The 27,809-nt window shown below is 48.3% G+C and overlaps 1 protein-coding gene across 3 annotated transcripts in view; it reads left to right on the forward strand.

Annotated features, from left to right (window-relative positions):
• The first annotated feature begins 2,276 nt into the window (after positions 1 to 2,276).
• Positions 2,277 to 27,809, forward strand: part of LOC141992224 (protein FAM163A-like) — a 71,210-nt gene continuing 45,677 nt past the window's right edge. For 2 of the 3 annotated variants that reach the window (XM_074961046.1, XM_074961045.1), the window contains exon 1: positions 2,277 to 2,667. The gene's annotated coding sequence lies outside the window, so the exon portion shown is untranslated. The remainder of the gene's footprint in view (positions 2,668 to 27,809) is intronic. The other variant, XM_074961048.1, reaches the window with a different exon arrangement.

The raw sequence follows: 27,809 nt of genomic DNA on the forward strand, positions 1-27,809 counted from the left end.
CCAGGCTAGCTGAGCTTCTTAACCCTTTACAGGTAACAGGATGTTGCCTCTGGCCAGGAGGGATTTTATAGCACTGTATACAGAAAGGTGGTTACCCTTCCCTTTATATTTATGACACTCTTTTTCCAAGAAGCTGGGTGGTATCCTTCCACCTTGACTTCAGTGTAGTAATTACGTTCTGCTTGTCTCCGTTTTCCCCGTGCATTTTCTAATGGCTACAATAGTGTTCTTCACATCCTGTTTAGAACTTCATCAGGAATAGCTTTCTCAGGTCCATGGTCATTCTCTGTGGAGCTGTGGTTGGTGTTAACCTACATTGGCAACACAGAAACAAAGCTAATGGGATGTGTCTCTCTACTATGATCCACAGGCGTATTCGGCACATCTATTTTTCTTGCTTGAATCCTTATTGAATTTACTAGCCCTCAATGCACAGGATTTCATAAAATGGATTGGCCTATTAAATGGGAGTAATTCCTTCACTCTGTGTGTGGGTGGGTGGTGCTTATATACCACAGTGAGAAGAATATAGGTGCATTATGTTTTATTCCCTTGTCCTTTTGCTAGCTCTCATTCAAACACAGATTTATTCTCTCCCCAGCTTACCTATGCCTTCTGATTGTGCTAGGCAGTCATAAGGCTGAATCTGTGACACCACCATCAATATTTTGACAACAGAATATGAGGGCCAGAAATGAAATTATAACCTCCTGGCTGGATCAAGAAGGAGATGCTGGATGCTAACAGTCAGATGCCTTAACTTATGGCAATGGGAATACAGGAAATACAGTATGGACAAAACAGATATTACTTTGCCCTCTTAAAGCCATTAGCTCTTCTGTAGGGCTATTTATCTGTACATTACAAAAGAAGGCCAGTATCACTATTGTCATTTTAGGGATGAAGAAACTGAGGCCCAGAAAGGTGACATGACTTGTTCTAGGTCATGCAGCAGATCAGTAGCAGAGTTGGGAACAGAACGCTGATTTCCCAATCCAGTGACTATTGTCTAGACCAGACTGCCAGCTCTCAGACTACTGGACTATTGAGTGTAGAATGCTACCTCTGGCACCACTCAAAATAGGAAATTCAAAAGAGGAAAGCAAAAAGAACATTCCTAATGTACTGAGGTAATCGTACACTAACATACATGGGTGGAAAAGCTCCTTCCTGATCACTACAGTACTTGGCTTATGGCCTGAAGCATGAAATTTGATTCTCTGTATCTTAGCTTACCTATAAAATAAAGGAAGGTTTGTAGCTTAAATTCTGCCCCATCCTTCAGAACACTGTTTGGGGGTGGGAGTGAACAGTTATATAAGCGAGGGCTGGAGCTACTAGGAACAGAAGTAGTGTCTTGTAACAAGCCCTCTTGTGCAGGACTAAAGTGTGCCAAAGATAGGCTCTATTCTGCAGAGAGTAATCTTATCTGAGAAAATCCTGTGGCTGGCTTTCATATCCCCATCTCATCTGTATCTCATCCATGTGCGAATCCTGCCTAGGCCTCAGGCAAAGCCCAAGTCCAGCCTTTGGCATCTGTTTTCCTTTCTGGCCCTTTTGAAGCACGGATCCCGCTTTTGAGTTGGCAGCCAGGAGTACATTAGGTGGGATGCTTGGCACTGGATCAAAGCAGCTCACAGGCCTACCAAAACCAGGAGGGATAAGCAGATGCAGCAGCTTGATTTCAGAACCCCTCTGCCCCCATAATGCTCGGTGTAGTTTGGCCAGGGTCAAAGGTCAAAGATTTCAGTAGCAACTGCACAGAGCCGGAGCTGCCCTGGGGGTGCTGGTGGCAGCGGTGGGGAATTCAGAGCAGACGTCTACAGGAAATACAGATGACTTGGAGGAGGAAGGGCGGCTTGGGATTCCAGCACCATGGACAGGGCACGGTGAGGCCCGGCTGGGCTGGGGGCGGCTGGTGGCCCTGGGCGCGGGAACAATGGCAGGCGCCCTGCACGGCTGGCGCGCTGGGCTGAGTACCAGGGCGGGGATTAACCCGTTGGCTCCCTGCCTGCTCTGAAGCTTCCGGACGCTCGGCTGGACTCTCTCGGGAGCTGCTGTTTTCGATCCACCCGTCGGGAGCGGGGGCGGGGCTGTCCCTGACTCCTCCGGGCCGCGCCCGGCTTGCTCGTTCCCAGGCGGGATACTGCTGCGTGTGGGTGCCCCTGGCTCCAGCCTGGCGCCTGTCCCCGCACCGCGAGTTCGAAGCTGCGCTGGGGCAAGTCGCAGCCCCGCTCTGGGCTCCTGCTTTTCCTGTGGCCCCCGCCTCCCCGGCGGGCTGCCCTCCTTCCTCCCTCGGCGGCACGGCGCGGCCGGCTCAGCGGGGGCGGGGGAGCCACCCCTGGCCAGTGCACTTGCTCGCCGCGTTGCATCCTCGGTGGCTTCCCCCGAAATGAGCTCGGAGCGGGATTTCTGATGCCATTGTCTCGTCCCGTCGCCACCCCCCACCCCGCTACCGCCTTGTAGGGAGGCGGGGGCCAGGCGGTGCAGCAGGGCGCCCCCTGCAGCCGAGGGGCGCTCACCGCAGCCATGAAATATACACGAGGCTCAGAGAGCTGAAGGCGCTTCCATCACCTCCTACCTCAGCAGCAGCTCAGCCCCTGCCTCGCAGCCCGTCCTGCCTGCAGAGCAGGCGGGAGGCGATCGCTCGGAGCAGACGCTTGCAAGGTAAGCTGCTTTCCTGGGGGCGGGCGTCTCTCTGTCTGGGGGGAGGCTGTGTGGCCAGAGAGGAGATGTCTGGAGAATCCGGTGCAAAAGGGGAGCTGTGTCCAGAAGGCAGCGAGACATTTCCCTCTGCAAACTTCTCGGCGAGGTCTTTCCCTCTTGCATGGAGCGCCCCCCCTCCCCCCCCCCCCCCCGGCCCGGGGAAAGTGCTTGGCTGTTATGCTGGGGATGGCTCCTCTTCGCTGACAGCCCTGCCAGGCGCCTTAGCTAGGAAATTTAACTGAAATCTCTTGCTATCCCGCCGCCCCGCTTCCTATAAAAGGGAAAAAAGACTAGGAGGGTGCATAGAAAAGGAAGAAAAGTCAGATCTGGCCATTGGTGAATGGTGAAGCACTCGCATGGCTGCGGGGAATGATCGGAGAGCAGCCAGCCAGAGCAGCGGGGTGAGCTCTTGACACTGTGCTATTTGTTTCCGAGCTGGATTTCCTCCTGTCCGCTCCAGAGCTCTGCTTTGGGGAGCCCCACTGAAGGGTGGGAGGGCTGGCGGCAGCCTGCCGCGCCTTGCAAGAGCCCAAACTGCCGTGTTGGACTTTCCGATTTCTTGGCTAACTTGTGTGTTTGTGTTTTTAAAGCAGTAACACCCTCTCCTTGAGGAATCCTAGCAGGCAGAGAGGGGAAGGATTTAGCAAGCCCATCTCTGTGCCAGGCTAGGGTTGTCCCCTTCAGCACTTCTTGTGCTTTACCAAGGCTAAGTTTGAAAAGTCCCAGGTGATGGGGCTTCCACCAGGCCCACTATGCAGGTGTGCTGGACAGCAGGGACACGGTAGCTCAGCAGAGCCCCAACCTTGCTCTCCTATACATACAGTCGAATGACCACCTCATCCCCCTGATTTGCTGAAATGAAGGAAATCAGATCCCTTTGTTCCCAGGGATCTCTGTGTTGTCTCTCGCTGCAGTCCATAATTAGGAAGGAGAGCTGGGTTTAGCCTGAACATTACTGCCTGCACCCTAGGGGTGACTGCTTCACCATTGGTGGGGCTTGTTTCCTCTAAGCTCATCCTGGAGGCTGAATTTCTGTCCCCTGCTGCAAAAGGGCCTATAGTAACATTTAGCCATGCAGCTGGAGTTCCTCTCTGTTGTTGATTCTGTCTGTATATTGTAGAGACTTTCAAATATGCTGTGGAATAGTCCATCAGTACACACAGAGTTCTATTACTGTCCTCCGCCAGTTCCCTGAATGGTCTGCCCTAAGAAGCTTCGTTTTTAAATGTGATGCTGTTTGTGACTTGTCAATATTTGGGCTGTTCCTGAGCCTGGTTTTTAGTTAATTAGCATTAATAGAGCCTCAGAAGGGTCAGGAGTTGTACTAAGCTGGGCAGCTTTGCTAGTGATCTAGGAAGTATAATAGGCTCATTAAATGGGTAGGAAGGGTTTTCACTTGTTTATAAACCAGAGATTGTGATAATGGGAGATTAGCATTTGCCACTAGTGGAAATTAACTAATGAGACAACAGGCTTGAGTCTCCTCATGCCAGGGATTTTTACAGTGGTGAGTCTTCAGTGGGGTTACTCCTAGTGCAGCGAGAGCAGGATCAGGGTGTAGTGATGGACTTAGTGCTGATGAAGGGCTGCGAGCAGATGACTCAGGAGCCCTTGTTAAACTGCAGTGTGGGTTACTGATATCCCATGTCGTGGGTTCTTCAATGTGGTGTCCTCATTGGCTTTAGCAGCCACACCACTCCCCACTCTGCTCCAAGTAAAAGGTTCACTCCAAAGTGGTCCAATAAGGCCCTTGCCCTGATGAAAAACAAACTTTTCCTCATCATTTTGTCTCCTAATGGTTTGGGGTATGAACAACAGTCTAGTAGAGGCTGAGACCTGGAAAACTCATAGTTTCTTTGAAAGATCAGATTCGTGTTTGCGCTGCTCTGAACAGAGGTGGATTTGACAACGGAAGAAGGGGAATCCAAGTGTATAAGGCTATTGAATGAGTTATGACAGAAGTTACCATAGACAAAGATCAGGTTAATAGATTCTAAGGCCAGGAGGGACAATTGTGTGTAACACAGGCCAGAGGATTTCCCTGAATGAATGCCTGATGATCCCAGCGAGATCTAGGTCTTTCCTCCCTTTGGAATTTCTTTCAGGCACCTGGCTGCTCAATTCCAGTCATGAAACACCCTAGATATAAGTGTGGGTAGGGATGTCATGGCCCAGTTACCAACCCTCTCCTTGACAGGGGAAGGAGCTATAAATATCAAATATCAAAAAATGTTACTTGTGGCCTGAGCAAGATCAGTTAATTTAACAATAGACATAAACAGAAATAGAACCACCCTGGCCCATTGTTGTGTGTGTCCTGTGGATAAATCCAGGACGCTAGTCACCAGGGCTGCCAGTCACCCCCACTAAATGAAGGTAGATAAGCTTAGACAGACAACAATAGGCACACAATCTTGTCTGTCCTCCCCCCCCCCCCCATCTGATTTTCTTTCCTGCACATCTGCTACAAGAGCAGAAATTGAGACCCTGGCTGAGCTGCTCGCAGATTGAAGTGCTGACCTTTCACATGGCTGTTTTGCTACTGAGATGAAATATTTAGCGCAGCTCCATTACTGTCTTTTTCTTGAAAGTGTGTTTCATGCTTCATCTGCTGGAAATGTTAAGAGAGTTCATGCCACATTTTTCATTCTGCAAAGTCAAAATCTATCAGGGATATGGGTGGTGTGTCTCTGGGTGGTTTCACTGCAAACCTCATTCTCCCAGCATAAATATATATCTCTTGGGTGTCTTCCATGCAGAGTTCTGCATCAGAGACCCACCTCTCATTCACTCATTAAGTGGGATTAGTACCCTGTCCATGGCGTGCACAGAGACAGATTGCATCCCCTTTACTCACATTGGTGAGCATAAGTAAGGATTAAAGCCCAAATCCGTTGTCTTATTTGGAGTTATACCTCATGTACCCCAGCATAAATGAGCTCAGAATCAAGCCTCATGGAGTTCCAACAGTGCAACACCGATAGCAGTAAAAGGAGAATTGGTCCCAGGAGGGTTTTCATTGCAACAGAGACAGTTGCGGGGGCGGGGGGGACTCTGTGCAAGCATTAGCCCACAGCAGGGTCCAGTTCTGTTCACAGGGTCAAAGGTCAGACCTACGACATGATGACATAATATCTGGCCACCCTGGGATATGTTATCACACTTTAAAATGTAGGAGGATCCACTGCAGAATGAGTAAAGGTGGTGAGCTGGGAAACTAGGCCTCATATCTGAGGACCCGATTCCCCTCTCATTTATACCAGTTGACAGTAGCAGTAGCTCCACTGGAATTGAGGGCATTATACCTGTGTTAAAGTCATGCGAGAGTTCCAAGGGGCAGCAGGGATGGGATGCAAAGGGAGTGGTCTGCATAAATTAACAGCGACCTATCTGGTGAGTAAATAAGGGAGGAGTCCTTGGCCTGAAAGGTGGCTGTAAGGTGATGTGACTAGGGCAGAAGACAGGGATACAAAGCAAAACAAATGCTTTTGTCTTTTTGTAGGGAATAGTGTGATGATATTTTAAGAGCTACAGGAACTGAACTCAGACATTTGAATAAGGCTTTTGACACAGTCCCATATGATATTTTCATAAACAAACTAGGGAAATGTGGTTTAGGGGAAATTACTAGAAGGTGGGTGCACAACTGCTTGAAAGACCATACTGAAAGAGTTGTTATCAATGGTTCACTGTCCACCTGGGAGGATATATCTAGTGGGGTCCCGCAGGGCCAGTCCTGGGTCTGGTACCATTCAATATTTTAATTAATAACTTGGATAATGGAGTAGAGAGTATGTTTATCAAATGTGTAGATGATGCCAAGTTGGGAGGGGTTGCTAGCACTTTGGAGGACAGGATTAGAATACAAAATGATCTCAACAAATTGGAAAGTTAGTCTGAAATCAACAAGATGAAATTCAATAAAGAGAAGTGCAAAGTAGTCCACTTGAGGGACCAAAAATCAAATGCACAGCTACAAAACAGGGAATAACTGGCTTGATGGTGGTACCACTGAAAAGGATTTGGGGGTTAGAATGGATCACAAATTGAATGAGTCAACACTGTGGTGCAGTTGCAAAAAAGGCTAATATCATTCTGGGGTGGGTTAACAGGAGTATCATATGTAAGACCCAGGAGGTTACTGTCCCACTCTACTTGGCACTGGTGAGGCCTCAGCTGGTGTAGTGTGTCCAGTTGTGAGTGCCACATTTTAGGAAAAATTTGGACAAATTAGAAACAGTTCAGAGGAGGGCAACAAAAATGACAAAAACTTTAGAAAATCTGACCTGTGAGGGAAGGATAAAAAAATTCAGAGAAACTGTCTTGAGAAAAGAAGACTGAGGTGGGACCTGATAAGTCTTCAATTGTGGTAGGGCTGTTATGAAGAGGATTGAGAGCAATTGTTTTCCATGTTCACTTAAGGTAGGTCAAGAATTAATGGGCTTAATCTGCAGCAAGGGAGATGTAGGTTAGATATTAGGAAAATGTTTCTAACTATAAGGATAGTTAAGCACTGGCTTCCAAGGGAGGTTTGGAGGTTTTGAAGAACAGCTGGACAAACACTTGTCAGGGATGGTCTAGGGCAGGGGTGGGCAAACTTTTTGGCCTGAGGGCCATATTTGGGTATGGAAATTGTATGGCGGGCCATGAATGTTCACGAAATTGGGGGTTGGGGTGTGGGAGGGGGTGAGGGCTCCGGCTGGGGTTGTGGGCTCTGGGGTGCGGCCATAAATGAGGAGTTCAGGGTGCGGGAGGGGTCTCCTGGCTGGGGTTGGTGTGGGGGGGTGAGGGTTCTGGGGGGGGCCTGAGGATGAGGGGTTAGGGGAGCAGGAGGGTGCTCTGGGCTGGGACCGAGGGGTTCAGGGGGCGGGAGGAGGATCAGGGGGCGGGCATGGGGTTGGGGCATGGGAGGGGGTCAGGGGTACAGGCTCTAGTGTGAGCTTACCTCAAGCAACTCCCAGAAGCAGCAGCATGTCCCCACTCCGGCTCCTAAGCGGAGGTGCAGCCAGGTAGTTCTGCGAGCTGCCCCATCCACAGGTGCCACCCCTGAAGCTCCCATTGGCCGTGGTTCAGGGCAAGGGCAGTGTGCGGAGCCTCCTGGCTGCCCCATGCATAGGAGCTGGATGTGGGACATGCTGCTGCTTCTGGGAGCTGTGTGGAATGAGGCAAGCCCCCAACCCCGTTCCCTGGCTGGAGCGGGGCAAGTCCCAGACCCCGCTCTTCAGCGGGAGCTCAAGGGCCAGATTAAAACATCTGGAGGGCTGGATGCAGCCCCTGGGCCATAGTTTGCCCACTCTTGGTCTAGGGTTACTTGGTCCTGCCACCTGGACTTGATGACCTCTCCAGGTCCATTCCAGCTCTACAGTTCTATGACCCAATGAATCTATTCTACAGTGCCAATATAGTAGGCAGAGCCAGGTTAGGTTTGGCTAGTCCTGACCCTGGGGTAGAGCTGGGACTGGTTTGACTGGTCCTGGCCAATGGAGAGGACTGGGGGAGATTTGAATGGTGCCATGCCTAGGCAGGCTTGGATGATCCTTTTGTTTGATTGCCAAAAGAGAAGTTATGGTTCCAATATTTGCTCAGCAGGTTTTAAATGGTATTTCATTTCCATCTTGTAAGAAGGACCAAGTAAAACAACTCCATCTGCTTCTGCCAGGTCTCTGAGGCTAGTCAGCAGCACTCCATGACCAATGTGTCAAACGCTGCTAAGAGATCCAATACATTTGACCCTGGCCCATGTCTAAGATGGTTATTTCCCAGGGCCACCAGTGTTGGCTTAGTGCCTTATCCAGATCTAAATCCAATGGTGAAGGACAGCAGCAGAGGGCAGGTATTGTTGGAGGCAGCCCTTACCTAGGTTCTCGGTCACTTTGTGCAGCTAGTATGCTATTTCCCCACCCCAGAATGCATTTCTTTGTCTAATTTTGATTACATGGAAGTAAAACTGATCCTGCTTAAGCCACCATTGAGGTTTGAATGTGGGATCTTCAGAGCTAAAAGCCTCCATTGCTGGAACTCTAGCAAGAAGGGTGTTCCAGCCATTAAGGCACTAGCCTGGGACTGCGGAGACCTCTGTTCAATCCCCTGCTCTCCCACAGGCTTCCTGTGTAACCGTAGCCTTTCTGTACCTCAGTTTCCCTCATCTGTACAATGATGATCATAGCACTGCCCTGCCTCCCGGGGGTGTCGTGAGGACAAAATACACTAAAGATTGTGAAGTGCTCAGATACCCCAAGGTTTAAGGGGGCTAGAGAAGTACCACAGCTAGACAGAAATAAGTTGAGAATGAACTAAGTCTATTGGCTGGAAGAGGTAAGGGATTCTTCTGTGGCTCAGGAACTAGATGGGCACCAAAGCTCCCACTCTCCTAGTGACAGACAGACAGGCAATACCTGTCAATGTTAGTCACCCTGTCGGAGTGGCAGCTGAGTGCTGTGCCCATCTGAAGGACACGCCTGCATATTAATGAGGGTTTTATGAAAGAGAGAACTAGGCTGCTTTTGTTTTGCTACCTAAAAATTAAGGCAACTCCACTGGGGCTGGATCCTGGTGTAAATCACTGCAGGTCCTTGGAAGCTAGCTGAGGATCTAGAGATGTGCAACTCTCCATAACTTTAGCAGGGATTGGACATGTGCGCCTGAGGACAGGAACGGGCCCTGGGCTTTGTTTTTCTTGCATGCGTCCATCCCTGTAGTGTGTAAGCACGTGGGATGCTATCAGAGTATGACTTTGTGAATGTAATTACATTTAATGAACCATTAAACTAAACCTCTGTTTATGCTCCAAGATAATGTTGACAGTCCCAGCTGTATGTCTTGTATCCTCACAGGAAGAGAGTCTTTGCTTTCCTGTAGCTGATGGCCAGCGTTGCCCCTCCCCCAGCCTCTCTAAATCCTGTCACTGCAAGAAAAGGGCAAGGTACAAGCTTTTGAGCCGCACAGAGCTCTTCTTCTGGCCTGGTCAGTTACTTATTGAGATGGATATGGAGCTGTGGCTCTCTGACAGCCACATTCTCCGTCCCTTTGAAATGAAAGAGAGACTTTAATGGATCATTTGACAGAGTGACAAGTAGGGGTGGTGAAAAAGTAGCAGAGGGGCTTTTATTTTTGTAACCAGTTCTCCATTTGGTGGGTGGGGGGCCGAAGGCAACCTCTCTCACTAGCTGAGACCAACCCATTGCAAAGGGGCCAAATGGAGCCCTGCTAGAAGGAAGCAAGCTCCATTGAAGTCGGTGGAGCTGCAGCTGCATACACCAGGCATAGATTTGGCCCCGAAGCTTTGGACGGAGGATTTTTAAAGCTGTCGAAGGTTTCTGGACATCATTAAATGAATAGGAATTGGGTGTCCAAATCTGCCAGGCAGCTTTGAAAGTTCCCAGCCCCAAAGGCTCTCATCTGAAGAAAGGTGACTATCAAGTGTGCATTGGAACAGTAATGGGGAAAGTCCTTTAATGCATCTGTCATAAATATAAAGGGAAGGGTAAACACCTTTAAAATCCCTCCTGGCCAGAGGAAAAGCCCTTTCACCTGTAAAGGGTTAAGAAGCTAGGATAACCTCGCTGGCACCTGACCAAAATGACCAATGAGGAGACAAGATACTTTCAAAGCTGTGGGGGGGAGAAACAAAGGGTCTTGGTCTGTCTGTGTGATGCTTTTGCTGTGGACAGAACAGGAATGGAGTCTTAGAACTTAGTAAGTAATCTAGCTAGATATGCGTTAGATTATGATTTCTTTAAATGGCTGAGAAAATAAGCTGGGCTGAATGGAATGGATATTCCTGTCTTTGTGTCTTTTTGTAACTTAAGGTTTTGCTTAGAGGGATTCTCTGTTTTGAATCTAATTACCCTGTAAGGCATTTACCATCCTGATTTTACAGAGGTGATTCTTTTTACTTCTATGAAAATTCTTCTTGTAAGAAACTGAATGCTTTTTTCATTGTTAAGATCCAAGGGTTTGAGTCTGTGGTCACCTATACAAATTGGTGAGGATTTTTATCAAACCTTCCCCAGGAAGGGGGGTGCAAGGTTTTGGTGAGGATTTTGGGGGGAAAGACTTTTCCAAATGACTCTTTCCCAATAATAAACCCAGTTAGACGTTTGGTGGTGGCAGCGAAAGTCCAAGGGAAAAAGGTAAAATAGTTTGTACCTTGGGGAAGTTTTAACCTAAGCCGGTAAAAGTAAGCTTAGGAGGTTTTCATGCAGGTCCCCACATCTGTAACCTAGAGTTCAGAGTGGGGAAGGAATCTTGACAGCATTGCTGATAATTAGCCAAGGGAATTATAAATGGAAACAAAGAATACTAGCACCTGTGGGGAAGGCTGGTTAAAATAGAGAAACAGCTGCATTTTGTCCTAGGGGTTAAGCCCTCCATTAACTTAAATGCAGCTACACTCCTTTATGCTAGCGGTGGATAAGTCCATAAACACAGTCCTCCTGTTCATTTGGATTTAGTGTTGGTGAAAGCCCTGGAGACTGAAGCCTGTTTGTCCACAGAACAGGTTTCAGCAACAGTGCAAGTTCCCTACCAAAGTGCCTCATGCCTGACCTGGCAAGGTCACTCCATAGGCCGAGTGAGGAGTTCAATCTGCATCGTTCATTCAGTTCCTGGACCCTCTGCTGAGACTGCCAGCCAGGGGGGCAATTGTGATAATGGTTTTGGGACGTGGACACCTGTCAGTTAGGAACTAGATCAACCGATTTGTGCCACAAGGTAGTCATTGCCCATAAGAGCCTTTTCCACATTCCACTGTTCTGAATCTGGAGACTCCAGCCATGCTGGCAGTCAGCCCAAATCAATTATGACAGGACTCTGGGACCTACAGTGCCAGTGGCTTCTAACCAGTTATCCCCTTCACAGCCCCACGTGTGCCAAACATCAAACTCTCCTTCCTTGACTCACGTAGGAACAGAGTCAACTTCCTTTTGGTTCACCTTCTAATTTATTGCTAGGCTTTACCATACTGTCATAATGAGCACTATCTGTGCACCTCCCAAACAGGGATGAGTATCTCTTCATAGCACACCTCTGTGGGAGGGAGGGTTGTCCCTGTTTTGGAGAGGAGAAAACTGTGGCACAGAGAGAAGTAGGCTTCTGTTTTCCAGAGGATCCCTTAATTTTGGACCCCCAACTGGAGATCCCTAGGGAAGTCAGTTGGATCTGTGCCTACACAGCACCTCTCAGAATCCGGCTTTAGACAACTCAAATAGGTCATGCAAAATCAGGGGATGTTATTGAGAATGCAGGTCTAAGTAACTCACCTAGGAAGTCTGAGTCAGAGCAAGGATCAGAATGCAGGTCAGAGTCCTTATCTACCAGGCATCTTTCCTCTTTGGATCCAAAGGACACAAGTGGACTGTACATATGTGATGAACAGCAGTATTGGGAAACAGTTTATAGCTTTGCATTCAGCTTTTCAGCCTATTTTTAAAGGTGTTTATATGACTAAATTGCTGATCTAGGGCAAACATATCCACTCTGTCAGTCTGGATCTTGTTCATTATCTATAACCACATCCAACAAAACATCATGTCTATAACCACATCATATCAACAGGACATGCAGTATTTTCCAGCTCAGTGGTAGAGTGCTTTTTACTTTTCTCTCTCCCTGATTTTGCCTTGGCTCTTTACTCTGCAATGGCAAGTGTTTCTTGAAAAGTTGGAAAGATTTCGGGGAAAGTTTTCAGATTCTTGGTGACAGTTTTGAATTGGGAGCAATCTGCAACTGACCTCGGGATCTCTGAGTCTGATGCAGCAGATGTGTCCAAAACCTGCACGTGTACAACAGGCTTCGCTCATCAGTGAAAGCTTCCCTCTGGGCATGACTTTTGCGAGGAACAAGGTTTACTATTTCCCCAAGGGATTCTGCAGGGGTCATGAGTCTGATAGGGAGGCCCAGGGCCAATGTGCAACAAGGAAAAGCGTTCTGGGTGGAAGGTGGTGTGCTGTTATACAAAGCTGAAGAGCTTTGATGGTGGTAATGACTGCAGAATGGGTCGGAAGAGCCAGCACCTGTGCATCTGGGCAAGGATGAGAGAGAGCTGCGGTTGGTTGGCTGGTTTATGTCCCTTGTCAGGAACTGCACTGGGCAGCATTCCCGAGTGTTGTATCAGAGAAAGCCAGAGAGAAATGCTTGTTAAGACCCAGATCCTCAAAGGGGATCAATGGGAGTTGGACACTCAAGTACCTTTGAGGATCTAGGCCTAACTTCCCAGTGGGAGCTGTGGCTCAAGCGGCAGTATAACTGTCCTCAAGCCCTGGACCAGCTGCCATCTGTTTGGCTTTTAACCTAGTCTCCAGAGGTGTTAACCACTGGGAAACACTGCCTAATACCACTGTACAGGACTTGCTGGAGCACCTAATGCAGCATGTTCTCCTGGCTATACTCCAGCTGAACAATTACATCCTGCCTTCCCCAAATGGCCCCTGCACTTCCCATTGGATGTCATATCAACTGATCACTGCTGAATCCACCACCAACTTCCATAGTGCTGTCTGAACTGGCATTGTTGTGGGGGGTTTTTTGGTTTTTTTTTTTTTTTTTTTTACTCCCCCACCCTTGGGAGGCTAATGCACCCGTGCCCCGGTTCTTCCTTAACCATGACAGCCCTGGCCTTTGGAGTCCACAACAGTCTGTCTAGACAGACACTTACCCATCTGTAGTATTGTTCGGCATTGAGCCCTATAGGCAGGGTAACTCTTCTCAGTGCTTAATCTGTGCCAGGACTGAGTCCCGGCACCTCTAGGCTTGGCAGTTCAGAGCCCTGCCACTTTTGCTGCATCAGTTATGAATGTAAAAAAACCAAAATTGCTTGAGCCCCGGCACCTCTTTCAGTACAAATTAAGCATTGGCTCTTCTTCAGGTCAGGCCACTCCCCTGCTCCAAATCTTTCCTTTCGAAGGTCTAGTTCCCTAATGAGGCTCATTTGTCAGCCCTTCCCTCTAAGATCATAGCTTGTTAAAATCTCCTCAGGGTGTGGCAGGTAGTGTTGATGAAGTTTGTTAGCCCCTTTTTTCCCCTGGCCAGTGGTGGGATACATGCACCTCCTCATGGTATTCTTCCTTTCTTCCTGTATTAAACTGTGGTGTGGTGTTGCTAAAGAACTGCTGCGTTCCTCCTCAGCGGTGGAAGAAATGAAATTCTCTCCATGCACAGAATATATAGATCCTTTTAGGAAGCTGGCTATTGCCAGTAGCATGGAGAAGCGTATACAGTCAGGACTTTCTTTTTGTCGCCAACTGAAATCTTGCGTGCATCCTCCCAGGCTATTGGAGTAGGATGCAAATCAGGATCCTGATTCCATTTCTAGATCAGGTGAGGCAATGGAGCTGCTGCAAATTACTTCAGATTATATCTCTGCACCAGGACGAAACTGATAAGAACTTCTCTGTTTGCACCCTGGATCTCTGCAGGTTTGGTGCTGTTAAGCTCCTTCATAGGATTATGCCTGCCTAAGAACATCATAATACACAGTTTTAAGTAGCAGAAAAAGATTAGATCTGGGAGAAGAGCAAATCTCCACTGGATATGTTCAAAATACTCAAAGAATTTAGAAATTAAACTGGGCCCCTGACTCACTGGGTGTACAGGAACTGGCCACTTGGCAAAATTAGGGCTAGTTGTGACATCAGACAAACATTTTGAGACTGATTCAGCTTTCACATGCACCAGACACATACCCTCAGGTAGGTCCATAGGCTTACTGGAGTTACTACAGAGAGCAGAACTGAGCCCTCTGACTCGCTTCAGTATCTGGCTTCCTCCCTGCACACCATTATCTTGAGTCTGATCTCACGTCTGTTGGTGCAGGACAGATGTCTCCCCACTGAGGTCAGGGGGGTTAAGCAACTGTGAGATCAGAACTGGGCCTTTTTGCTTTACGCGCTCCAGCAGGTGTCCCATCTAGCAGAGCCTGAGAAGACTTCACCCAGCACACAGCTGTGAGTGACCCAAGAGCAGCCTTTCTTGTGGCGTTTTGGCATGGCCACTCCAGCAAGCGCAGAGGCGGCACCAAAAGGCATTTTTCAAACCTTTGGAAGAAGCTGCAGTGGAGCCGGTTCTGGACAAAGCTCTGGTGGATGCTTGTTTCCTCCGAAGCAGTCTGCACATTCCTGCCTGGGAGACACCTGCTGCTGGTGATAGCTCCACCCCCAGGGCACCGGTGCCAGAAAGAGCTCAGCAGAGCGGGGGCATGTTGGGTGCGGAGCACTCTTAAAAGCTAGCCCTTATCTAGAGGCTTCAACTGGAGTTCTATTCTCTAGAAAACCTGGTGATGATTGTGGGTGTTGAGCATGTGAAAGTCTGGCCCTGAATGCGGTTGAAAACCTGACCCTAGGGGCATGAACTCACAGAAAAGGTGAGAAAATAGAAACAAATTTAAATCCCTTGACTTTCATCCCCATTCTGTATGTCGGCCCCAGCGGTGCATGGAATGGAATAGGTCTTCTGCAGGAAGGTTGCTCTGCTCCCTCAGACTGGATGTTCCAACAGGAGGATCTAAAGCAGAAGCAACAGCACCACTTCACTGAAGAATCCCAGCAAGGAGCACCTAAGTTCCCTTAATGAGTTCCTGTTCCGTCAAGCTGTCCCTTCTCCTGCAGCGAGCCCCAGGCACCCCAACATGTGGGAGTGAGCCCAAACAGAGCAGCTTGTAGGATCGCAGCCTGTAATGAGCCCATAGAGAGTTCAGGCCAGATACGTGCCCTGCCTAAACTATTTGATCTAGTGTCTTTACTATTCACTCTGACCTTGTCCAGACTAGGATTTGGAAGGTGTTTGCTAACACATGTTACGTGCCTAGTGTAGACAAGGCAGTGTGTCTTTATCATCTGTTAACTTGGCTTAGTTGACACTGCCTTGTCTACACTAGGCATTTGACACGTGTTAGCAAACACCTTCTAAATCCTAGTCTAGACAAGGCCCCTGGGAGAAACTTTAGCAAGAACTTGCACCTCTCACGCTGCTAAGGTTAAGGGAAGAGCTGTTATACAGCAGAAACTAAATATTATACTTTCCTAATTTCAGTAGCATTTGAGGGAAGCCCCTGCAGTGAAGGCATGAAAAGGTCGGGTAACAGTCTGGGTATTTCTCCCATTTCTGGTTTTGGTTCTTCTCCAGATAATGAGCATTGGAAACTCATTAACTGCCACAACTCCTTGCATGCAGTGTGACAGAAAAAGAACTCAATCCATTTCCCTTGCCTAGCCCCTCTCTCTCCCCGCACTGGTAGTACCTGGAGGCACGTGAGTTCACTCAGCAGCGACCCCGCTGGTGGAGATAGGAGTAGCCTTGATGGGTTCTGAAAAAACTATTTGAGGATGATATATGTGTGGGACAGAGATATATAAGGGGAAAGCACTTCTAATGAAGAGTAGCTTGCCCCATCCCGCTGCAAACCAAGAAATGATGTCCTGGCAGGAAACAAACCCTATTCTTTCTCCCAGCCTTCTGATTTGGGAGCAGATTCCCTGCAGAAAGCCCAGTTAGTGCTTTCCTTGTGTTTTAAAAACTGCAGTGTGGCCTATCGGCAGCCTAGCTCACTGTCATGTGTGAACTCTGAGCATGCTCTGTTGCTCTCAGAGGGTGGGAATGTGACAGAGCTCAGGCAATGCTGCGCACTGCTCAGTGGTAGAAAGGCCCTGACTAGCCAGGGAGAGGGATGATCAGGTGTATGGGAGGACAAGGCTGCTGAGAGGGCTAGAGGGGATTCCCGGAAGGTGCCCCCAAAATGTAAGTTTTTACACGATTCATCACTGGTGTTTTGAATCTGTAGTAAATGACTGAAGTCAAGTGCCCCTTGTTTATCTGGAAACCAGAGTCCAGCTGGGTCAGTGAGTGCGTGTGCCTGGAAGTGCTTGTATGAGCGTGTGAGAACGGGGGGCACGTGTGGGTGTGCACAACTGAGTGTCTGGATATGCGTGTGTGTGACCAGAGTGTCTGTGCATGCACCAGTGTGAGTGGGTAGCTCTTCAGGATAGTTCTTTAGCCTTGTTCCTGTCCTGCATGCGGTGGAAATGCTCGGGTTCAGTGGGCCAGTGCCATTCAACTCTAAAGGGGAATGGATCCTCAGATGGTATAAATCAGTGTAACTGTTTGGAAGTCAATGGCGCTATGCTGGTTTACATCAGCTGGGGATCTGGCGCAGGATTCCTATTGTGGTTATAAGCCTTTCAGAATTAAAGTCAGGCCTCTAAATGTTTTATCTCCCCTCTCCTCAATTACAGATTAATTGGAGCCCTAACTTGGGTGCCATTTTGGAAGCGCAGTAATTACAAAACTTTTTACATTAATCTTTGTTTTAAATGCAGTTGTTTATGCAATGGTCTGCTAGTGCATCACAATTAATTCACCAGTTCCACTCAGTGCTGGATCTCTCTACCCTCCCCCATCAGTGCACCCCGACCATACCCTGGAAGGAGAACCCTGACCCTATAAGACAAGTGCTAAGAGCAGAACTGACAGTGACATTGCAGAATCCTAGAAATGTAGGGCTGGAAGGGACCTCGAGAGGTCAGTCCAGTGTCCCGCCCCACACACAATGAGGCAGGACCAAGTATACCTAGACCATCACTGACCAGTGTTTGTCCAACCTCCAATGGAGATTCTACAACCTCCCTAGGTCACCAGTTCCAGTGCTTAACTATCCTTATAGTTAGGATCTAGCCTAATATCTAACCTCAATTTCCCTTGCTGCAGAATAAGCCCATTACTTCTTGTCCTACCCTCTGTGGACATGGAGAACAATTGGTCAGTGTAGCAAGTCGAGCACTCACCTGTGTGGCGCCTGCTGCTGGTTGCCTTGGGAATTAGCCATTCCAGCACTCAGAGGGCCTCCTGCTGACCAGCGTCTCTCCTGCCTCAGGCCCCCGTGTCCCTCCTGGACCCCAGTGCCCCTTTTCTTGGGGTGCCTGTCCACAGCAGTAGCCCACACTCTGGGTCTCCCCTCCCAGGGGAACCCCCACCCCTTATGCCCACCTTGCCTCAGTGGCTACTGCTAGTCATCATCTAGCCCCCCTTTCTCTGGGGCAAACTGCAGTCCAAATTGGCCAATCATCATTGGCAAGGGGGTTGGACCAGCTGCCTCTGCCTATCCCTGAGCTGCACCTCTGCAGACCCAGTATCTCCTTAGGCCTTAACAAGGCCTCAGCCTGGGAAGTTGCCAGGCTGGAGATCCCGATCCCGATCCCGATCCCGATCCCGATCCCGATCCCTTCCCTGTGCACCAAGGCAGCTAAGTCCTTTTAACTCCAAGGCTGGAGTGAGACTGACCCAGCTCCTCCCTTAGCCCTTCCTATATTGGCCCAGCCTGGCCCTGATTGGCTGCCTCAAGCCCGCTCCTGATTGGCTCCCCAGGGCAGCCCTTTCGCAGGGCTGTTTTAACCCCTTCCAACCAGAGCAGGGTGACTGCCCTGCTACAGTCAGCATCTTCTCTAAAACAACCTTTTACTTATTTGAAGGCTGTTATCAGGTCCCCCCCCGGTCTTCTTTTTTTAAGACTAAACGTGCCCAGTTTTTTAATCTTTTCTCACTGGTCATGTGTCTAAATCTTTTATCATTTTCATTGCTCCTCTCCACGTCTTTCTTAAAATGTGGCCTCCAGAACTGGACGCAGTACTCCAGTACTGAGGCCTCGCCAGTGCCAAGTAGAGCAGAACAATTACCTCCTGTGTCTGACATACAACATTCCTGTTAACGCATCCCAGAATGATATAAACTCTTTTGCAGCAGCATGATATTGCTGACTCGCATTCAGTTTGTGAGCCACTGTAACTCCCAGATCCTTTTTATCAGTACTTGCAGTTTGCCAGTTATTCCACACTTTGTAGTTTATGCATTGGATTTTTCATTCCTAAGTGTCATACTTTGTACTTCTCTTTGCTGAATTTCATCTTGTTGATTTCAGACCAATTCTCCAATTTATCACAGTCTTTTTGAATTCTAATCATGTCCTCCAAAATGCTAGCAACCCCTCCCAGCTTGGTGTCATCCAGACATTTTATCATTGTATTGTTCAGTCCATCATCCAAGTCATTAATGAAAATGTTGAATGGTACTTGACCGAAGTCAACCCCCTGTGGGACCCCACTAGATCTCCTTAAGTACAATTTTCCAACCGGTTGTGCACCCACCTGTTAGTAATTTCATCTAGATCACATTTCCCTAGTTTACTTATGAGAATGTCATGTGGGGACTGTGCCAAAAACCTGACTAAAGTCAGATATATCATGCCTACTGCTTCCCCCTGCTAACCACTGGACCAATAACCCTGTCAAGGAAGGAAATTAGGTTGGTTTGGCATGATTTGTTCTTGAAAAATCCATATTGACTATTACTTATTATCCTCTAGGCGTTTTCAAATTGATTGTTTAATAACTTGTTCTAGTATCTTTCCAGGTATCAAAGTCAGGCTGATTGGTCTATAATTCCCCAGTTCCTCTTCGTTCCCCCTTTTAAAGGTTTTATGTTTGCCCTTCTCCAGTCCTCTGGGACCTCACCTGTCCACCATGAGTTCTCAAAAGTAATTGCTAACTGTTCCGAGATTGCTTCAGCTAGTTTCTTAAGTAGCCTAGAGTAAATCTCATCAGGCCCCACCAACTTGAATACATCATAGCAAAGAGGCTTCTAAGCATCCTGTAGGTCCACAGGAGATCTATGGGCCTGTGTCCTGGGCCCATGGTCTTTCTGCTAACAGCAGGAGTTAGTTAGCAGTTGACTTACTGGATGTTAAGGTCCAGGGAAGACCATGCCCCTCATTGGCTTAGTGTCAAGCCTGAGACCAAGAGAATGAGAAGGAGCATTTGGAGCCAATTATAGAACAAAGAGGCAGAGGCAGGTTACAGGGTTGCCATCCATCCCTATTCTATGGGATGGTCCCAATTGTTATAAACTTGTGGGACAATACAGTCTATGTGCCCCTAGACTGTGTAGTCTTCAGGGCAGGACCAAGCCTGTAAAGTGCCTAGCAACTTGTTGGGTCTTATTAGACCTCTCCCATTTCTGTGGGCTCTTGTTGACGGGGGAGACAGTGGGTAGGGGCCTGGTTTGGCTGTGAGGAGATCAGACCAGGGTTCTATTTGTGCCTCTGTGTGACCTTGAGCGAGTTTCTGGGCCTCTTTCCTCTGTTACCCTTTATCTGACTTGGCTGTGTAGATAATAAGCATTTCAGGCAGGGTCGGTCTCTTGCTATGTGTAAGTTCAGTGCCTAGCACAATGGAGCCCTGATCTGCTACTATAGTCAATGTATTACTGTCACTCCCCGATCCTCCATGCTGTGTATTCCACCAGACAGATCTGAGCAGAAGTAGCTACACTGTTCCAGAGTTCTTGGGGGACTAGCCCAAACTCCTGGTGGGGGGAGGGAAGTGAAGGATGTGGGAGCAGTGAATAAGCAGGGTCATTCTCACCCTTTCCTAGCTATGGCAGGGCCTGCAGGGTGAGTGGCAGGGAAGCTGGCAATGCTGGTTCTACACCTATTGGTGGAGCTCCTGGGTCAGTGAAATCTCCAGCTGGGGAGCTCTGGCTGCTTCTCTTCAGGCAGCACCACGGGAGTAGAACTGGGGGCCCTGTGTATCCTTCACTGAGGACATGATGCTGCACTACTGAAATCAGGGGGAAGCATTGCCATTTATTTAAATGTGTGCAGGCAGGCCCTTGATGGACCGCCACTGGACCACCTCTCTGCTCCTTCTCCTCTTTCCTCGCTGCTCAGTTTCCTTCTGGTGAGCTGCGTCCCCTCTTGGGCTGCCTGTACAGTCATTTGCCTTCATAACGGCCAGTATCAATTTATAACTGTAAGAGGATACTCCGTTTCTTTCAGGGATCCCGTTTGTGGCAGAAGGGAATACAAGGCAATAAATGGCTTCTGGCCATGATCAAATGCTGAAGGGAAGTTGGCCTGCATGATAATCTCCAAAGCCCTTTACTGAGCAGATTCCCCCTTAGGCCATGAATACCCATCCTATCTCCACTCGGTCCAAAGTCACTCAAATCTCAGGAGCATGTTGCAACGCTCTCCCCACTCCCTTCAGGCATTTGAAAATGGGCTGGGGGAGATCATACGTGAGGGGAACTGGAAGTGGAGGGGGATTTGAGTTTTTAAGTTGTGTGGCTCTTCAATGGTACTGCTGCCATGAGGATGTATGTTTAAGTTCTGTCCAGTCTTTGGACAGGCACCCTTCATAGCATTTCTGTCAATCAGACAGAGAAACCAAAGCAAAATCTGCAAGGATTATACAGTGAAGTAAGAGAAGGTTTAAAAAATATGTATATAGGAGAGGACAATATTTTTCTTGCCTCTTGAGGCTTTGGAAGTTCTGAATCAGTATCTTCTCAGCTGCCCAGAGATAGTGAGGCTTGTGGGAATTGTGGGTGGAGTTTAGGGGAATTATTTGGAGGCAGAGCAGAAAATGAATAATTGAGGGGTGACCTCTTAGTGCAGGGCTGACAGGGGTAGCCCAGGAGTGCATCCGTACATGTCATAAATATAAAGGGAAGGGTAACTGCCTTTCTGTATACAGTGCTATAAAATCCCTCCTGGCCAGAGGCAAAACCCTTTCACCGCTAAAGGGTTAAGAAGCTAAGATAACCTCGCTGGCACCTGACCCAACATGACCAATGAGGGGACAAGATACTTTCAAATCTGGAGGGGGGGGCAAGGGGAGACAAAGGGTTTGTCTGTCTGTGTGATGCTTTTGCCGGGAACAGATCAGGAATGCAGCCTTACAACTCCTGTTAAGTTAGTAAGTAATCTAGCTAGAAAATACGTTAGATTTTCTTTTGTTTAATGGCTGGTAAAATAAGCTGTGCTGGAGGGAATGTATATTCCTGTTTTTGTGTCTTTTTGTAACTTAAAGTTTTGCCTAGAGGGATTCTCTATGTTTTGAATCTGATTACCCTGTAAGGTATTTACCATCCTGATTTTACAGAGGTGATTCTTTTACCTTTTCTTTAATTAAAATTTTTCTTTTAAGAACCTGATTGATTTTTCATTATTCTTAAGATCCAAGGGTTTGGGTCTGTGTTCACCTGTACAGATTGGTGAGGATTCTTGTCAAGCCTTCCCCAGGAAAGGGGGTGTAGGGCTTGGGGGGATATTTTGCGGGAAGACATCTCCAAGTGGGCTCTTTCCCTGTTCTTTGTTAAAGCGCTTGGTGGTGGCAGCATATGGTTCAAGGACAAAGCAAAGTTTGTACCTTGGGGAAGTTTTTAACCTAAGCTGGTAAGAATAAGCTTAGGGGGTCTTTCATGCAGGTCCCCACATCTGTACCCCAGAGTTCAGAGTGGGGAAGGAACCTTGACATGGTGGCAGAGTGGTGGGATCATTTTGAACCAGAAGCACAGCAGGATTTTAAAGGGTTTTGTAAAAGGTGATTGCAGCTGTAGATTCTGTCTCTCTGCCTGGGGGACAGAGCAGCAGGCATAACAAAAGGATTTTTCTGTAGGCTGAGAACAGCTATCAGAGAAAAAGGCATCAGGTTACAGCACAGCAAAATTTTACAAGCCAGTTTTTTTGTTTGTTTGTTTTCTTTCTAACTCTCGGGTGTAAAGTTAGTTAAAAACAGAGAGGTTAGGATGACAGACAGCACTGTTCAACAGAAACTGGAATTAGCCAGATTTGAGCCTGAGGAAAAACAAAAGGAATATGAAAGTATCTTGTCCCCTCATTGGTCATTTTGGATCAGGTGCCAGCGAGGTTATCTGAGCTTCTTAACCCTTTACAGGTGAAAGGGTTTTGCCTCCGTCCAGGAGGGATTTTATAGCACTATATACAGAAAGGTGGTTACCCTTCCCTTTATATTTATGATGATACGGATCCTCGCAAGAGGATGCAGATTGAATTTTCAGAGCAACAATTGGCTGAAATCCATATAATGGAAAATCTGTTTTTGGTCAAATCAAGCACTCCTGCCTCAGGCAAAATCTTTACTGAAATTAACAGGAGTTTTGCCTGAATAAGAAATGAATAAAGTCTGCAGGGTTTAGTCCATTCGACATAGAGTAGGAGGGAGACGCATTAGTTGGTTTTTAGAGCAAGAGAACGGAAAGCAGGATTACTAGCTTTTATTCTTGGATCTGCCACTGACACATTTTGGGCAAGTCCCTTAACTTCTTTGTGCTGTAGCTTCCCCATCCATAAAAGGGAGCTAATAATACCTACCTCACAGGGGAGCAGTGAGTCTTACTTAATTAAGGTCTGTAAAGTGTTTGGAGATCTCTGTATGAAAGGTGCTGGATGAGTGCCAACTGTCATTTTTGCCATATATAGTGTATTTTTATGAACAAACAGATTTTTTTTTTTTTGGTCTCATGGGAATTCCTATCTCCAAATTGCAGAAGCAATACAGCGCACAGTGAAAGACTGATTTTTAAAACACCTTCCTTCTTTGCATTCATCTTCCCTCTCCACTGCTTGTAGGACTCTGGTGAGGCTGGCCAGGACAAGACGTTTTCTAGGGATCTGCCATGTCAGCGGGAACTCGTTTATTGGGCCTACACTATTCATTCCTTTTCCTGATCATTGTACTGCCTGAGGCGCTAGTGTTAGACCCTGGATAGATATAGAACGGAAAAACAACCCTGACTCCAACGGGCTTACAATCAGAGTTCCACCCCCACTCAAATCAGTGGGAATTTTGCCATTTCCCAGTTGAAAGAAGGTTCGCTGCAGTGATTAGAAATTGGGTCACTTTGCCATGGCCAAGTGTGACAAGGTAGCTGAGATGCCACCTTTCAGTACCGAGTCCTCAGATCTGCTGTTTCCAAAAGGTTTTTACTTCTAGCTAGTTCCAATCTGAGTTTTGAGAATTGGGGCGGGGGAGGTAGGAGAGAGGGAAACAAAAAAAGAAGAAAAGCGCCAGCCTTTTGTAGAGCAATCATAATGTGAAAGCTCTCAAGGGCTAAACAGAAACCCAAACCAATTACAGAACCTTTCCCGGGGCTCGGAAGAAACAGGATTCACAGAACAAGCTGGCAGCATTGCAGAAAATAGAACTGCTGGACTGGAGAGCCCCAACTGGATGATGGGTGACCTTGATCATATGCCAGTCAGTTACCATCAGGCGGGGGACCAACAGCCTTGTGGGTTTTCAACTTCCCTTTTCTTCCTGTCTTCTGACTGAGGTCACCAAGTAAAGCCAGGATCTGTCCAGTGAATGGTGGGGATGGGGCAGGGCCAAGTTTCAAGAGCTGCATTCGTGTTTTCACAGTGACGCTTTCTCTTGCTCTATTTGAGCTCCTGAGCCGATAGGGGCTGATTAGACCTGAGGGGCTGTTGAATTTCTTTGTGCCTTTCAAATAAAGGCCAGATGGAGCGAGAAGTAGCAGTGGGCTGACACACAGCTCATGAAAATAGCATGCCTCCATTGGAGTCAATGGAGTCTCACTGATTTACAACCACTGGGAGTCTAGCTGTAAGTCTTCAGAATTCCCTGATCTGTTTTATTGCTTATTGCCTAGATCTTCCCTTCTGGTTCTTGTTTCCTGTTATATTTGATTCCCCCTGACTCGCTGGAACATGCATGTATGCACCCTAGCATGGTGCTTTACAGAGCAAATAAAGAGCCTGACTCTGATTTTGCTGACACTGGTGTAAGGGCTGGATCCTGCACACACCAAAGTCCCATTGACTCCAGTGGTACCGGATCAGGCTTTAAATGACATTCCATTGAAGTGGTGTAAGGGGGATCAGAATCAGGTCCCTGGTTATCTGTGACATGACTCAATGCAGGCTGATAAGGAAAGGGGGGCTCACCCAAAATTAAATGATCATTAATATTATAGTAACTGCTAGGAGCTGGGATCAGGGCCCCCTTGTGCTAGATATGGAACAAACTCTTCTAAACACAAAGCCTCTGCTCTGTGTAGCTTATGGCGTGGCTTGAGTTTTGCAAAGTGTGCGTTAGTTAGATTGGTAGCTTTTTGGGGAAGGGCTGTCTCTTTTATTCTGTGTTTGTACAGCACCTTGCACTATGGGGGACCTTGACTACAGCTCCTTGATGTTATGGTAATACAAATAATCATCCTCAGGTTAGACCAGTTTATAAATATTTTGTTGTATTTATTTAGATGTTAGTCTGGTGTTGGAGAGTAGCTCATCATGTTCTACACTCTACTTGTTTCTGCACTGTGTACATTCGCTACTACATCTCCAGACAGTTACCTAAACTAGCAGGGACAAAATGGGTCACATTTTTGAAACAAAAAAAGAGAAGTTGGGCCCTTCTGAAAGCTGGGCAATGAAAATGGCGTAGGGGGTTTTATGAAAAGTGGTGTTGGAGCAGCTACGGACTGGAGCCTTTTAACCCATTAGTCACCAGGCGCCAGGATTCTGATGAGCTGCCTTTTCTTGTGAGCTTCTAAACTGTTCTGTAACTTTACACCCCTAGCCCCTCCCACAGGAGCAAATGTATGTGGGTGGGTGGGTGGGTGCGGCGGGAAGCTGAGGTCCAGGAATTCCTGGCTGGTTTCTCCTGCCCTTTGACCATATGGCTTTACACTTACCTCCTTCCCAGGAGCCATTCCTGGGGGGAAGGGTTCACTTAGTGGAGGGGGAACCTGAATGAGTTCACACTGATGGGAGTGGCAGTGGGCAGAAGCATGTCTGATGCCACTGGCAGTGGCCACACCCCAGCCCTGCCCTTTTCCATGTCCACCTGGATAGACTGATGCTGGCAAAGAGCCCAGGGAGGAGCTTCGGTGATGGTGTGGAAGGAGAGGCCATGCCACAGAAGTGGCACTTTGTTGTTCCCCACTAGCTCTTTGTCCCTCTGTCTGCAGAAGAAAGGAGAGCCTTATGGTCTAGGCATTGGCCAAAGATTCAGTCGTGATTAAGGTTCAATTCCTAGCTCTGCCAAGGCTTCTCTTTATGATCTTGGGCAAGTCACAGTCACTCTGGGTATAGCTACACTGCAGCTGGGACTCAGCCTGGCCCAGTGGACAGACTGGTGCTAACTGAGCTCAGACTAGCCTGTTAAAAATAGCAGGGTGGAGGCAGCCTGGACTCTCATACCTACCCCCCCCCCCCGGGTCTGAGCTCGGGTGCCTATTCCATCTCTGCTGGAGCCGCAACGTCCACACCGCTCTCTTTAGCATGCTTACTCCAGCCCCATTAGTGTCTACCCAGGCTGGAAGTCTCGCTCCCAGCTGCTGTGTAGATATACCCACAGTACCTCTGTTCCCCAGCTGTGAAATGGGGGCTAACCATACCCATACTGCCTCTGTCTGACTTGTCTCTGTAGACTGTAAACTCTTCAGGGCAGGTACTGTGTATATGGACAGCACCTAGCACAGTGAGGCGCTGCTACTAGTCAGACTCTCTAAGTGCTGCTGTCCTACAAATAATAAATATGATGGCGGGAGAGAGGATGATATGGGCTTTAAAGACAGGACCACACTGCCGGCCCTTTAAGGAGAGCTTTGCTAGCCACGGGGGGCAGCACATCCTGTGCCGCTGACCCTCAGCAATTGAGGTTGGTATAAAGAGGAGACAATAGTTTTGAGCATCTTTCTGAGCAAGCACAGGCAAGAATCCCCCCTGGCAGAGGCGACACCTCCTCCGAGAATCCGTGCACTCCTCATCCCCCCACATCTCCGGAGAGCGTAGTACAGATTTGTATCTGTCACATCAGATCCTTCCGCACCACCGCTCTCTCGGCCAGCTCCAAGCTTTGGCTCCCTGCCCTGAATCCTCTCTTGGGACAGGCCATCACTTATTCATGCCTTTTCTTCTTCTCTGCCTTTTCCTTCCCTCCGCCTCTCCTACCTTTAACTAACTCCCTGCCCTCTACCTGTCAATGCTGCCTGCCAGAATAAAACCAGCAGCTCTCTCTGCTCGGAAGACAGAGGAGAGCATCAAATATTGACGAGGCTCAGCGAGGCAGCGTTGTGCTAGTTCAGAGGCGATGCCTGCGTGAGCTCAGTCGCTGGGGTCCCAGATGCACTCCTTGCGCCGCGTGTTCAGATCTGCAAGTAATGCTGCACCATCCCCTTCCCTTCCTTTCACTCGGAGACCCGGCCTTTTGTTCCTCCGGTAGCAAAAGCTGCACAATCCTGATCAAGTCCAGAGATGGCCTGGACCAGTCTGGCTTGCTTCAGACTGGCAGTCTGAGCATCGCCCTAGGCTACCAGCTACAGCCCCCGACTGTCTGTCGCTATGTACCCTTTGGATGGCAGTTGTAGCACCAGTTGGCAGGTCTGGCGTGGTCCTGGACCAGAAGTCATAGTGCTTGTCCTGGAAACCTCAGGTCACAAGCCCTGGATAAACACTGTGGCTTAAACTTTCAGCAGACAGCAGGGTCTGTGTGAGGGTTTGTCCACTGCCCTCCTGTGTTCAGCAGGGTCCTCAGCGCAGCAACCCCTCAAACATTCTCAGTTCCCCTTTCTCGCTCTCCGCACTCCTGCTTGTGTCTCCTCAGTTTCAGCTTTGGTGCTGCCCTTGCTGGTAAATCTTCTGTTGCAGGGCCTGCGGGGAAGAGTGGGGGCTCTGCCCTCAGAGCAGGGTGGGGAGGCAATCCAGCTGACCTCCCCCCCGCAGAACAGTTACCCGGCCTATTCACAATGGGCTGGACATTGGACAAACCAATTGAGGAATGCTGTTTTTTTTCTGTAACGTCGTCCTGTGCCAGTGATCTCAGGGTCCACTTGTAACAACAGCAGTGACATTTTTCAGATGGCTGGGGTCACAATGTTCCCTTAAGGCCAGGCTGCTTGCATGACCTAGTGAGATCATGTGAACCAGAGGGACAGGAGAGACTGGGGAGATGGAAGGGAGCAAGGTGTAAAAAGATAATGAGATGGAGAGAAGAGGGAAGGATAGAGATGGACGAAGAGCTGGAGAGAGAGAGGTAGATACAAAGGGCAGGCAGGTGAGAGCTATGAAGGCAGGGAGCCGTGCAGCTATAAAGATTAAGTTAAGCAGGGTAAGTGATAAATATCCTGCCAGACGCTGGACTCAGGATGTCTGGATGCCATCTGGCAGCTCTCTCTGCTCAGTGAGGGCTAAGTCAAATCCGCTGCCCAAGGAAAGTCTCCCAGCACCTTCTAGCGCAGGTCCCCCAGTTCAGCATGAGCTTTGTGTTTACATAGATCAATGCAAAGTGTATTTA

The sequence above is a fragment of the Natator depressus genome, chromosome 8 (assembly GCF_965152275.1).
Source record: "Natator depressus isolate rNatDep1 chromosome 8, rNatDep2.hap1, whole genome shotgun sequence".
Classification (NCBI taxonomy): Eukaryota; Metazoa; Chordata; order Testudines; family Cheloniidae; genus Natator; species Natator depressus.